We start from the raw sequence: 12831 nt of genomic DNA on the forward strand, positions 1-12831 counted from the left end.
GGTGCCGCCTCGGTCTAATCACAATCACGATCGATGGAATCTTTCATTATAAAGAAGAGAAGTGTTCATCAGAGCGCCTAAGTGGATGACTGTATCTGACCTGCCCCGTAAGTTCTGAGGTGGGAGAGAGAGAGAGAGAGAGAGAGAGAGAGAAGAGAGAGAGAGAGAGAGAGAGAGAGGAGAGAGAGAGAGAGAGAGAGAGAGAGTATTGATTATTATTATTCTCTTTGATATAAACCGAGTGAAAAATTAATTGCTCTCATTTCAAGTTATTATTGTAGTTTTTTTCAGTAGTAGTAGTAGTAGTAACATAATCTCTTATTTCATCATTTTTAGGGTGAGATTTTTCTTTTTCCTTTCTTTATTCCTTTTTTTCCTTCCTTATTTTTTTTTTACATATTTGTGTAGACCTTGGCCTGTTTCCCATCCTTGTAAAAAATTAATAAATGAACAATATACGTGTATAGCGAGGGAGGAATCCTGAAAAAAAAAAAATAATAGAGAAAACGTGAAGGCAAGCACTTTTTTCTATTTATTCATTTATTTATCATCGTTTTCTCTTAAATCCTTGTCACACATTTATTCCCATGCAATCAAACAAAAGAGGTATTGACGTGTAAACTTAAACGTCCGGTTGTCTTCACCCTGACAGTATACAGCAGAAAAAGCACGTCAAGTTAGACAAGGAGAAGAAAAAAAAAATCATTAGGAACACGAATAATACTTTAAGAATAAGATGTAGGTGAAGAAAGTTTATACACCACCAATACGGGAAAAAAATAAATAAAAACACGAGTAATCCTTTAAAAATAATAGTTTAAGAAGCGTTCTGAGTGCCCTTCACCATAACATAATGCACAAGAGACAAGATTAAGATGGGGAAGAAAAAAATCACTTCAGTTCTGTTTGGGTGAATGGAAAGTATTTAGCCGCGATGCCTCGGAGTGGATGCGGCTCAAGTGATTTTGTGTCTGTCAAGAATGAGACCGTGGATGGTTCTGTCTCCCTGTCTCTGCCTCCCCTCTGTCTGTTTCCTTCTCTCTCTCCCTCTGTCTGTCTGTTTCCTTCTGTCTATTTCCCTTTGTCTGCCTCTGTTTCCCTCCGTCTTGCTCTGCCTGTTTCCCTCTGTCTGTTTCCCTCTGCCTGCCTCCCTCCGCTTTCCTCTGCTTTTCTCCGCCCCGCTCTAGCAGGGGACGACGCGTATGAGTAATGTGTGTATGAGTGTGTGGGTGCTGTCTGGACCGCCCCGTGTGGGACTGCCTGCCTGATATATAGAGAGAGATGTATACATGTAACACGTAATATTCTCACAGTATTTTCACCCCTTTAGTTTATGTAATGTTTTTTTTTCTTATTTTATCGTTTTTTAATATATTTTCCATCCACAGCGTTGGTTAAGAACAAAACCTGCCAGCATCGTAAACTATATAATAAGCATCACATTTTTTTTTTTTTTATATTTACTTCCATGAGCAGAAATTCCCACACTGGAAACTTTGTATCATAAAAAAAAATAAAAATTCCCACACTATTTATTTTGAGTCACTGCAAGCTTTAAATTCTTATTGCACGTGTAATATTTTTTTTCTTTTTTCACACTGTATTTTGAAAGCTTACCCCGCACCCTTCCCCTCCCCTACCCTGCCTGCCTGCCTGTGTATGTGCTGCTGCGGTAGGTCACTGGTGGTGCTTGTTCTTTGTGCTGCTGGTGTGAAAAATAAATATATGTTGTCTTTTAGTGAGTGATGCAACGTGAGCTGTGGTGTGGTGTGTGGGAGCTGACTGGTGACACAAACACACACACACACACACACACACACTCGCACACACACACTCGCACACACTCACGTAGATATAGACAGATAGATAGATGATTTGTTGACCACAGTTTCAATATACAATAAAAAAAACAACAAAGATAATACACAAAAAACTCCACCAACAAATAAGGTAGTGTAGTCGAGAGAGAGAGAGAGAGAGAGAGAGGAGAGAGAGAGAGAGAGAGAGAGAGAGAGAGAGAGAGAGAGAGAGAGAGAGAGAGAGAGAGAGAGGAGAGAGAGAGAGAGAGAGAGAGAGAGAGAGTCAAAGAAGAAAAAAAAGGAAGAAAACCTAAATGGCTCACATGAAAAACTAAACTCGATAGGAAGGAAGAATAAAAAAAAAAGGCAGGTTAGGATAGGCCTATGGCGGTGGGGGGGAAGCTGGGGGAGGGGAGGCGCGGCGAGACGTGTAGGCGAGGTAGGCGTGGGCAGGTATCCACAGGTGCACTTTAATGTACTCACCTGGCCAGGGCGCCGCCGGGGTGATTAGCATTTCCATATTGCCTCGCCTCACCCCTCACCCCTCTGCCCTTATCCCCCTCCTCCTCCCTCTCACCTCTCTCTCCTCTCCCCTCTTTTCCCTTTCCCTGCTCTACCTTATTCCTCTTTCTCTCCTTTCACTTCTCTCCCGTTATCCGTCTCACCTCTCACCTCTTCTCCCCCTCCCTTTCCTCTCCCTCTCCCCTCTGTCAACCTACAGCTCCCTCACCCTCTCTTTCCCTAACACCTCATACCCTCCTTCATTTTCCTTCTTCCTTCCTTCCTTCCTTCCTTTTTAGGCTAGGTAGTTCCTTCTCCCTCCTCCTCCTCCTGCTCCTCATTGTTATGCTAGGCACCTCCTTCTTTCCTTCTTTTCTCCTTCAATTCCTTCTTCCTTCCTTTCTTCCTCCTCATCTTCCCTTTTTAGGCTAAACAACTCCCTCTTTCCTCCTCCTCCTCCTCCTCCTCCTCCTCCTCCTCCTCCTCCTCCTCCTCCTCCTCCTCCTCCTCCACCCGGCGCGGCCTCAGGAGTAAAGGGAAGTCGCAGTTGAGAGGCGCCACCCCCCTCCCCCCTCCGCCTGCAAGACCCATATGGTTGCCTCACTTGTTCTTAAAGGAGATAAAACGCCCACCTGCAAACCTTCCTTATTGGCGCTGTTTGGGCGGCGGGGGCGGCATGACGAGTACTCCTGAAGGCGCTAACAACCTGATGGGGCTTTAACAACCTGATAGGATAGAGCTAACAACTTTATTAGGGCTGAGTGTTTTTTTTTTTTTTTTCGTTTAATCTCTCTTTCTTAGGTTTACATGTATTGTTATTAATGGATGATGTGGTAATCCTGGCCCCGTCTAGAGCAATGTTGTTAAAAATACGTTATGGTGTTGAACGAGAAGAGAGCGAAAGTCCTCGTGATTCGTGGGAAGGGATTTATACTCGTATGGTTGCCTTCATTATCCACATAATGACACCAAAAGCATTTTTTTCCCCTTTTTTTTTTTTTTTTTGCTTGTGTCAATTAGGTTCGGGTCTCAAACATCCTCTGCCAAAATTAGTTTCCGTGTCCGAGGCTTTGTTTGGTTTTTTATTTGCGAAAATCGACAGGACGCGGCACCTCTGACCTTTAGTAAACGAACCAAACCCAACCTAACCTAGCTTGACCTAACCCTAACCTAAATTAAAGTACTAACCTAACTTAACAACTAACCTGACGTAACCTATCCTATCCTAACCTAACCTAACCTAAATTAAAGTACTAACCTAACAAGTAACCTGACCTAACCTAACCTAACCTATCCTAACCTAATCAAAATTAAAGTACTAAACAAACTTAAAAACTAACCTGACCTAGCCTAACGTAATTCAACCTTCCTATGTGTCTCTCCACCTTCACTTACCTTTACCTGCGTGTCTACCTACACTTAACCCTGCACACCTTTTATTTACCTACTTACCATATTCACCTGCCTACCCATCTACTAACGTACGTGCCTCCTTCCCTCGCCGCCTCTTTCCATTCCCTCCTTGCTTAAATCCCTCCCTCCCTCCCCTCCCTCCCTGTATACCTATCTACCTGCTTTCCTCCCTTCCTACTCTCCTCCCTATCTACCTACCTAAATTTATTATTTTCCCCCTCTGTCTCACTCTTCATCTTTCCTCCCTTCCTCTTTCTGTCTTTCCCTCCTCCTTTTCCTTTGCAATCCATCTCATGTCCTTTCCTCCTTCCTCCCCTTCCTTTCCTTCCTTTCCTTTTCTTTCTTTCATTTTTCCCCTACTCTTCTTCCTTTGCTATCCATCTCACGTCCTTTACCCTCCTTGCTTTCCTTCCTCTACTCCCCGCCAGCTTCGCGCAGATCCTATTCTATGTCCCTCGGTGGCGGCTTATTCGTATGTGTGTGTGTGTGTGTGTGTGTGTGTGTGTGTGTGTGTGTGTGTGTGTGTGTGTGTGTGTGTGTTCAATCCATTAATGGCTCAAGTGGTGATGGTGGTGGTATTGCTAGTAGTAGTGGTAGAAGTTTTAGAAGTACTATGAGCTGGAGTAGTGTTAGTTGTGGTATTTGCTAGTAGTAGTGGTAGAAGTTTTAGAAGTATTAGGAGCTGGAGTTGTATTAGTTGTGGTAGTAGCAGTAGTAGCAGTAGTAACAGTAGTAGTAGAAGTAGTAGTAGTAGTAAATGTAGCAGCTGTTGTTGTGGTTGCTGGTGCTCCTACCGTAAAAAAGAAGAAGAAGAAGAAGAAGAAGAGCCAACAGCAACAATAACAACAGTTTTCATTGCATCAGAAGCCATATAGTAGCAGCAGTAGGAGTAGTAGTAGTGGCGGTCGCTGTAGCATCAGAAACACCACTCATACCAACACTAACACTACCAACATACGCATTAACACCAGAAACAACACAGTACAACACCAGATACCACACACACACACACACACACACACACACACACACACACACACACACACACACACACACACACACACACACACACACACACACACAACGCAGCATTAACACCAGGTATTCCAACACCAACGGCACCAGAAACACCAACACGGCACCACACACCAGCAGGCACCGCACACGAGCACCCACAAAGCATTCACAAGCATTCACACCCCAAGTCTTTTCATCGCCTTGACCTCCGTTACTTGTGTAAGACGCCTGCATCTCTCAGAACCCCGCCCCTGCACACTGGGAGGGTGAGACTGGGTGGCTGTGTTCCCTCAACCGAGCGAGGCATGAGACATCTCCCTTGCACATTGCCAACCACTCGTGTAGCTTTGCCTTACTTTTCCGCCTCTGCCACCTCTACCTCCTCCGTTGGTCCTCTTGATCCCCTCTTCTCCCTGTACCTTTTTGTGTGCGCCGCGTCTCCCCTCGGGGCGTCAAGGGAGGGTCAGGTTGCGGCCAGGAGAGGGACGCCTTCTCTCCCTCCTCCCGGTCCTCGCTCCCGTCCTTCTCTCAAACGAGGAGGCTTGTGTTCAACTCTTAAACTTTTACGCCGTGGGAGCTAGCGATAAGATACGCCACAATTACGACGCCGGTGGTGGGGGAGTAGAGAGAGAGAGAGAGAGAGAGAGAGAGAGAGAGAGAGAGAGAGAGAGAGAGAGAGAGAGAGAGAGAGAGAGAGAGAGAGAGGGGGGGGGGAGTTCGGCCCCTTTAATTAATATATGACAGAACACCTGAGAATTAGTTAGTTTTACGAGTTAGTTTTACCTTCAGTCACAATAATAATGATAATAATAATAATAATAATGATAATAGTAATAATAGCACCAATAGTCATCATCAATATGACCTAGTAACCCCATTTCCTGCAATACTCAAAAGTGGTGGTGGTGGCGGTAGTGGTGGTGGCGGAGGTGGCGGTGGTGACGGAAGACAGGGAGACGGAAGGAAGTCAACAGGTGAAGACCATTAAATACATCACACCTTCAAAATACCCTCAACACCTGTCCGTCTCCCACACACACACACACACACACACACACACACACACACACACACACACACACACACACACACACACACACACACACACACACACACACAAGGATCAGTTCAATTTTCAGGCTGTCAGCGAGAAGTAATGGTGGTGACGGATGTTTCTTATTGACCTAACACTCTCTCTCTCTCTCTCTCTCTCTCTCTCTCTCTCTCTCTCTCTCTCTCTCTCTCTCTCTCTCTCTCTCTCTCTCATCACGGCATTCAAATACCTTCGTTTCCTCTCCTGTTAAGCCCAAGCGTTTCATTTGCTGCATTTTCTTTGTCATTTTTTTTTTTTTTTCATTTTCTTCGTGGACGTCATTGTTTTTACGTTTAATGATGTACTGGCATTTATTCACAAAAACAACATAGACAAATAATAAGGAAGAGGAAGTGGAGGAAGAAGAGGAAGAAGAGTAGGAGTAGGAGAAGGAAAAGACGACCAGAAATAAAAATAATAAAAAAATGGAATATCAAGAGTTAAGACTACAATTGCTTTGAATAATATAGCTCTTCACCACACACAAAACACAACACATTTTTTTTCGCTACCCTCCACATTCTCTTCTCTCACCTTTTTCCCTCTACATCAGCGGGTGACAGTGCATGTGTGTGTGTGTGTGTGTGCGTGCCTGTGCGTGCGTGGCGAGGCAAGCAGGCAGGCAGGCAGGTGGTGGGCAGGTTAATTGCGGTGTCGAGGTGGCCACAGGTGAGGCAAGGTACCGCTGTCTTAAAGGGGAGGGTATTGCTACTGTGACAGGTGTTAGCCCCTCCCTCCCTCCTCCACCCCTCCTCATCTATCCTCACCTCTCCTTGTCCTCCCTCCCTCATTTTCCACCACACTCATACTGTCCTCTCTCTCTCTCTCTCTCTCTCTCTCTCTCTCTCTCTCTCTCTCTCTCTCTCTCTCTCTCTCTCTCTCTCTCTCTCTCTCTCTCTCTCTCTCTCTCTCTCTCTCTCTCTCTATCTATGTATTTCTTTCTTCCCCTCTCTTCACCCATCTCTCGCCCTCTTTACCTCCTTCAACACACACACACACACACACACACACACACACACACACACACACACACACACACACACACACACACACACACACACACACACACACACACACACACACACACACACACTGGCCTTTCCTTCTAATCCCCCGCGCTGCCCCCGACACCTGCTTCACTCCCACACCTTTACCTTGCTTCCTCCTCCTCCTGCTCCTCCTCCTCCAATCCATAATTCACCTATTGACCTGACTTTCTGCCTTTTGTATATTGGAGGCGAGTCTGATGTTTTCCCTTCACCGTCAGTAGTCGTTTGTATAAAGAAGGGAGTGGATGCGTATGGGTGGGTGAGGGTGTGAAAGGAGGTGCTGTAGGGAGGTAGGGTCAGAAAATAAGTCATCAGGTAAAGGAGACGTAGTAGCAAGTAGGTAGGGAGGTTTGTCGATGTTCCAGTCACTTCTTGCCATTCAGTAATAGAAGTAGCGGTACCCAGTGGTGCTAGGTTGAGTGTTGAGTTTGTCTTGTCCTTCTTTCGTTCCTTACTTTACTTACTTGCTTTCTTCCTTCTTTTATTCTTTCCTTTTTCATTCATGTTCTTTTCTTTTCATTCTTCCTTCCTTCGTTCGTCTCTTCTTCACGTCCCTTTTATCCGTCTTTCTTTACTTACCTTCATCCATCCTTGCTTACTTCTTGCATTCCATCTTTTCTTCATTGATTCATTCCTTGATTCACTCTATCCTTCCTTCCTTCTCTCCTTCTCCACACACTCACCATAAGGAACTGAGGAAGGACACAAGTATGAGCAGATATAAGCAAGTCCGGTGTTTATATTCAGCTTAACGCGCCTCTTCCATCAGACCTACCTGACGTGAAATGCTTGCCTGTGTTCCTGTGTCACGCTCTCTCCTCTGGCATCGGTCTGTAGTTCACGGGGCACAGATGAAGGGCGTAGTTTTTCAGTAATTTTTAACTAAGAGGTAAATGTCATAAGGAATTGGAATGCTGAACTTTAAGAGCTGAAGAGTTACGTAACTGGCATATTACTCGTAGACAGAATGCTAAGTACAGAAATGAATGCCAGCAGATTAATACCTTACAGATTAATGAGTTCAGTTACTTATATACTAATACTCGATGCCGCGTAACCCGATAGGAGAGAGTGAAATGCTGAACTTATGAATTAATGTGTTAGGGTAATTGGTTATATGATCCTCTCACTACATAACATAAGAGACTGAAATACCTAACAAAAGATACAAACTATAGGTATACGCTGTGCAACCCGCTACAAACTTCTCTTCTACCTCGCTCACTCAATCATCAGCGGACTAATTATGATGATGATGATAATGATGAACACGAGAAGGAGGAGGAGGAGGAGGAAGAAGAAAAAAGGGAATGATGACGAGAGGAGAGAAAAATACTTAACCAAAAATCGATAGATATATAATACGAGAACATCTCAAAACAAACCACTTCATCACTCACTCACGCTGCACACAAATGGGCAAGTGCTTCATAATCTCCATGGCTCCAGACGATTCCTTCCTACAACGTTCAGAAGCATATTTTCTTCCCTCACTTCACTGCGAGTATCCGTCTGTCAGCGTTCGTCAGCGTTTCGTTCTGGCAACCTTTATTCTCTCCTTCCGGCACTTCCTTAATTCCTGATCTTGTCTGTGTGGTACTGACGATGAGCAAGACAAGCGGTGACTCACATAACAGATGATGAGTGAGATACTGCAGCCACCAGTAACAGAAGAGCCAAGAACAGAAGAAAGCACACATACAGCTAAGCCTTGATGAGTGGAAGCCAGACTGGAAGGAATAAACAACATGATGACCAAACTAAGAATAGCAACCGAGTACACAAGCCGTAAATCAGAGTTAAGTTCACGGCTTAGGTTTATCCCGAGAGTCACGCCACTCCAGGCAGCACGAGGCGGGAATGCACGCAGGGGGGGGGTTATGTTGAAGGAATGTTGAGTTGCGGAAGTGTTGTGCTGCAAGGGTATTGTATTTCAGAAGTGATGTGTTGCAGACTTTGTGTTTCTAGAAGCGCTGTGTTTTGTACGATTGTGTTCTGTGAGTTTTTTCCGTCAAGATTGTTGTGTTTCATGACTTTCTTGCAGGGCGGCGTGTTGCTGGTGTTTGAGATCTGTTGCTGGTGTTTGAGAAGTGTTGCTGTTGCGTTGCTGGTGTTCTTTTGGTCGCGCTGAGCCTCACGGGAACACTTACCACAATTAAATGTAAATAGTTTAGTGCAGTGTTTGGTGATGGGGAGCCATGCCGTGAAAATTATGTAAATATAATGAGCTGACGTGTTTTTGTAAAGTGCCGCGACGCCCTAATTATGATTATTAAATGCGGTGAAGGTTCGGGTTGTGAAATGTGCTACTGAATATTGTGTGTCTGGGAACCAAAGTTTTCCTGTGTTATGTGTTTGCTTGAATCCTTCCCTGGTCATTAAACTAGCTAATTAATGTGACCTAACCTAATTAATGAACTCATTTTCTGCTAAGTTACTGTCACTAGTCACCTTTACTGCACTTATTTAAATCCTTGTTTGGCCAGTAAACCGACAAACTAAATCTATCCTTATTTAATGAACTGCTTATTTCTTCTACGAAACTTATGTGGCTGGTTTCGTGTACTTCTTTCCTGTATTATGCATTCTTGTAAACTAGCGAACGTACTAACTTAACCTAACCTAATGAACTAACTTTTTTTTCCACGAAACTTCTGACACTGGTTTCTTGTACCGCCTTCCTCTATTATGCATTCTTTTAAATCTTTGGTTATTAAACTAATCAGCTAACTAACCTAATAAAATAATTTTTCTTCCAAGTTTCATCACGGTCACTTTACCGCCTCACCTGCAAACACCTGCTGCTGCCTTGCACGTGATCACCCGTCCCTCTCTCCTCACGTCCACCAGTCTCTCCTCCAGATATCCACAGCACGGCATATGTCGCGCACCGCCTCGCCTTGTTTCTGGTTCCAGTAAGTTCGAGTCACTCCGCTAGCAGAGTATGCAGTAATGCTGAGAGTTGTTTCATACACACAGTGCTGTAGTGGAACTGATCCCCAGTCGCCGCCGCTTCACGAGTCTCCCGGCACTGCTGTCCATTAACAAAAGCATACAAATATAGTCATCCAGTCCCACGAGTTTTCAATTCATGAATGTCAACGCCCACAGACAAAAGGGAAGTGCGTTTTGATGGCAGGAATAGAGAACAAATATATTTTTGTGTAATAGGGGCTCTGTTCTGAAAGGTACTGGCTGGTCGGGGTAGTGGAAAGAGAATGTAACTACGATGTGGAATGTTGCGAGTAATGAGACACTGCTAGGAGGATGAGGAACCTGTTGAGTGAATACATAGTGAATACCCATTGAAGGAAGAAGATTGAGGGGGGAGATAGACAGTGACATGAAGAGATGGACATGTCGAGGAGTTTCATAGCTTAGGAGCAACAGAAGATGCAATGGACAGGACCAACTGAAAAAAAAAAAAAAGTGAAAAGGACAAGAACGACCAGAGAAGGTACAAATGACAAGAAGAAGTGAAGAAGACACGTACATGGCGCCAATCCCGTACTTACGAAACTGCGACAGAGGAGAAAGTCTAGCGGCGGCAGTGCGGGTGGAGGAGCAACTTTCACCATCAGAAATTTAGGCACAAGACACGCCGGTATATTTTACAGCACGTCACTCACGCCAGACTCTGATATCACACGTCACAGTTTGGCGGGCAAGGCTCTTCCTACATTAAGATCGACAATTACGAAGTTTAACGCAGTCACCGAGACAATGAATGCGACGGGACAAGCAAACAAACACACCAACGGACAGAGACAGAGACAGACAGGCAAACAAGCATTCATAATTCAGGGCGGAGGAGCAGACGACACGAGGACAAACCGGACTGCCTTTTTGATTCATGCCAAGACAAGTTGGTGACTGAGACACATGTGAAAAATTCTGAACGTTAAATCCTCCTTCCTTTTGTTGCAAGAATAATGTGAAGAAACTCAGAGGCTCGCCAGGGAACAGAGAGAGGAAGAGAGACAAAAAGAGTCGAGGCAAGGCAAGGCAAGGCAAGGCAAGGCAAGGCAGGGAAGGGCTTGGTTTGTTCCTATTCAAAGCGAGGAGTGGAGAGGCTGTCGGATATATCATTCACTTTTCCTGTTCGTCATCCACCGCCGGGACTTTCATCGGTTTATAATGCAAGCCGTTTATTTGGTGTTTTTACTGCCCCACTCTCTCTCTCTTTCTCTCTCTCTCTTGGCTCCTCTCTCTGTCCTGCCTGCCCTTCACCATCGCTCCTGTACATCTACGTTAACTGACATTTTTATCTCTTGTGGTGCATTGCCATTATCATTATTATTATTTATTACGATTGTTGTCTATATTTACTCGCTCTTTCTTCCATTATCGTCCTTCATCTATATATGTATCTTCACTTTTTTTTTTTTCATTCCTGACTTGAGTCATTATCATTATCATTATTTATATTTATCATCATTGAATTTTCCGCTCATTTACTTTCCTTTCTATCTAAGCCATGTCTCTTTCTACACACACACACACACACACACACACACACACACACACACACACACACACACACACACACACACACACACACTCATTCATTATTTTTTTGCCAGTAAGTGTGCCCGAATCCATATGTGTACCCAAGCCTTGCAAACATCAACACAAGGACAGACAACTCATGGACGCCCCTACCCCTCCTCCTCCTCCTCCTCCTCCTCCTCCTCCTCCTCCTCCTCCTCCTCCTCCTCCTCCCATTAATGTCTCCATCTCCTCTTCATCTTCTCTTTTGTCTGATTTTTCTTCCTATACGCTCTTTCTCTCTTTTGGATCTTCGTTTCGTCCTCTCCTTTATATTCTGTTTATTTACCGTTTCCTCAGTCTTTTAATATGACGCCTACACCTCTTACTTTCTCTTCTACTCGAATTAACTTTTTCTTTTGTGTTCTTCGAGTCCTGAGTTCTTTCCACCGGCCTGATGGTCTAGGGGTATGATTCTCGCTTAGGGTGCGAGAGGTCCCGGGTTCAAATGCCCGGTCAGGCCCAAGGCGCAATGTTTTTAATGCTTTTACCTTTACATTCATCAGTGGCGAAGATTAAGAAAGGGTTGGAGCGAGGTATTTAAGTCCTCTTATCCTCTCCTTCTCTCCTTCTCATCTCTTCTCTATCCCTCTCTCCTTCTTCATTTCATCCCTCTCTTCTTTCTATCCTTCGTATCTCTCCTCTCTACTCTCCCATCCCATTCCTCTCTCCAACCAGGCGTCCCTCCCACCTCTTTACGAGAATGACAAAAGGTTTTAAAATGTCCTTTCCGCGGGATTTACGGTCGGCGTCCCAGTGTTCTGCGCAGCGTCGTCCCTCATTACCCCCGCTGACTTACTGCTCACTGCCTGCCTCCGCCGCACGTCCCGCCTCGCCTCGCTGCCCGGGTCCTCTGTCCGTGTCTCTCTTACTCTCCTTGTCCTCTGCCTCCTCGTCTTCTTCAGACAATGTTCAGTACTTTCTTTTTTTAGAGAGGGTACAGTTAATGCTATCTTCTTTTTCTTCTTTCTTCTTCTTCTTCTTCTTCTTCTTCTCATCATTATCGTCATCATCGTCTTTGTTTTTCTACAGTAAAGGATTTTCTTACATGCATTACTAACTACTGTTGCCATTAACGTTTTCTCTTCCCATTCGTTTCCTCTCCCCTCTTTCGGTTGTTGTTGTTGTTGTTGTCGTCGTCGTCGTCGTCGTCCCTACTCCACCACCACCACCACCACTACGACCACCACCACCACTACCTCCAATGACGTCCATAGCACAAACAGGCACATCTCACAAAAACAGATTGGACAAGTACCTGCACTCCAGTCCACAGGTGACATTCGCTGTTGTAGCAAATTGGCATTTATATTCGTTGTGGTTCACCTGTGACTCGCCGCTCTCCTCAGGCTGTCGCGAGTTGTCTGGCATGGATGGAAATAGGTTCGGTGTTAGTTATTGTTTCCCTTAG

General features: G+C 44.8%; 1 protein-coding gene and 1 non-coding gene across 2 annotated transcripts in view; both read left to right on the plus strand.

Moving 5' to 3' along the window:
• LOC135103332 (gamma-aminobutyric acid receptor subunit beta-like) overlaps positions 1-12831 on the plus strand; it is a 277770-nt gene that overhangs the window by 186196 nt on the left and 78743 nt on the right. The gene's annotated exons all lie outside the window — the stretch shown is intronic.
• Trnap-agg (transfer RNA proline (anticodon AGG)) lies at positions 11812-11884 on the plus strand. Its single transcript has one exon. It is a non-coding gene; the product is annotated as a tRNA-Pro (tRNA).

This window comes from Scylla paramamosain, chromosome 9, assembly GCF_035594125.1.
Source record: "Scylla paramamosain isolate STU-SP2022 chromosome 9, ASM3559412v1, whole genome shotgun sequence".
Taxonomy (NCBI): domain Eukaryota; kingdom Metazoa; phylum Arthropoda; class Malacostraca; order Decapoda; family Portunidae; genus Scylla; species Scylla paramamosain.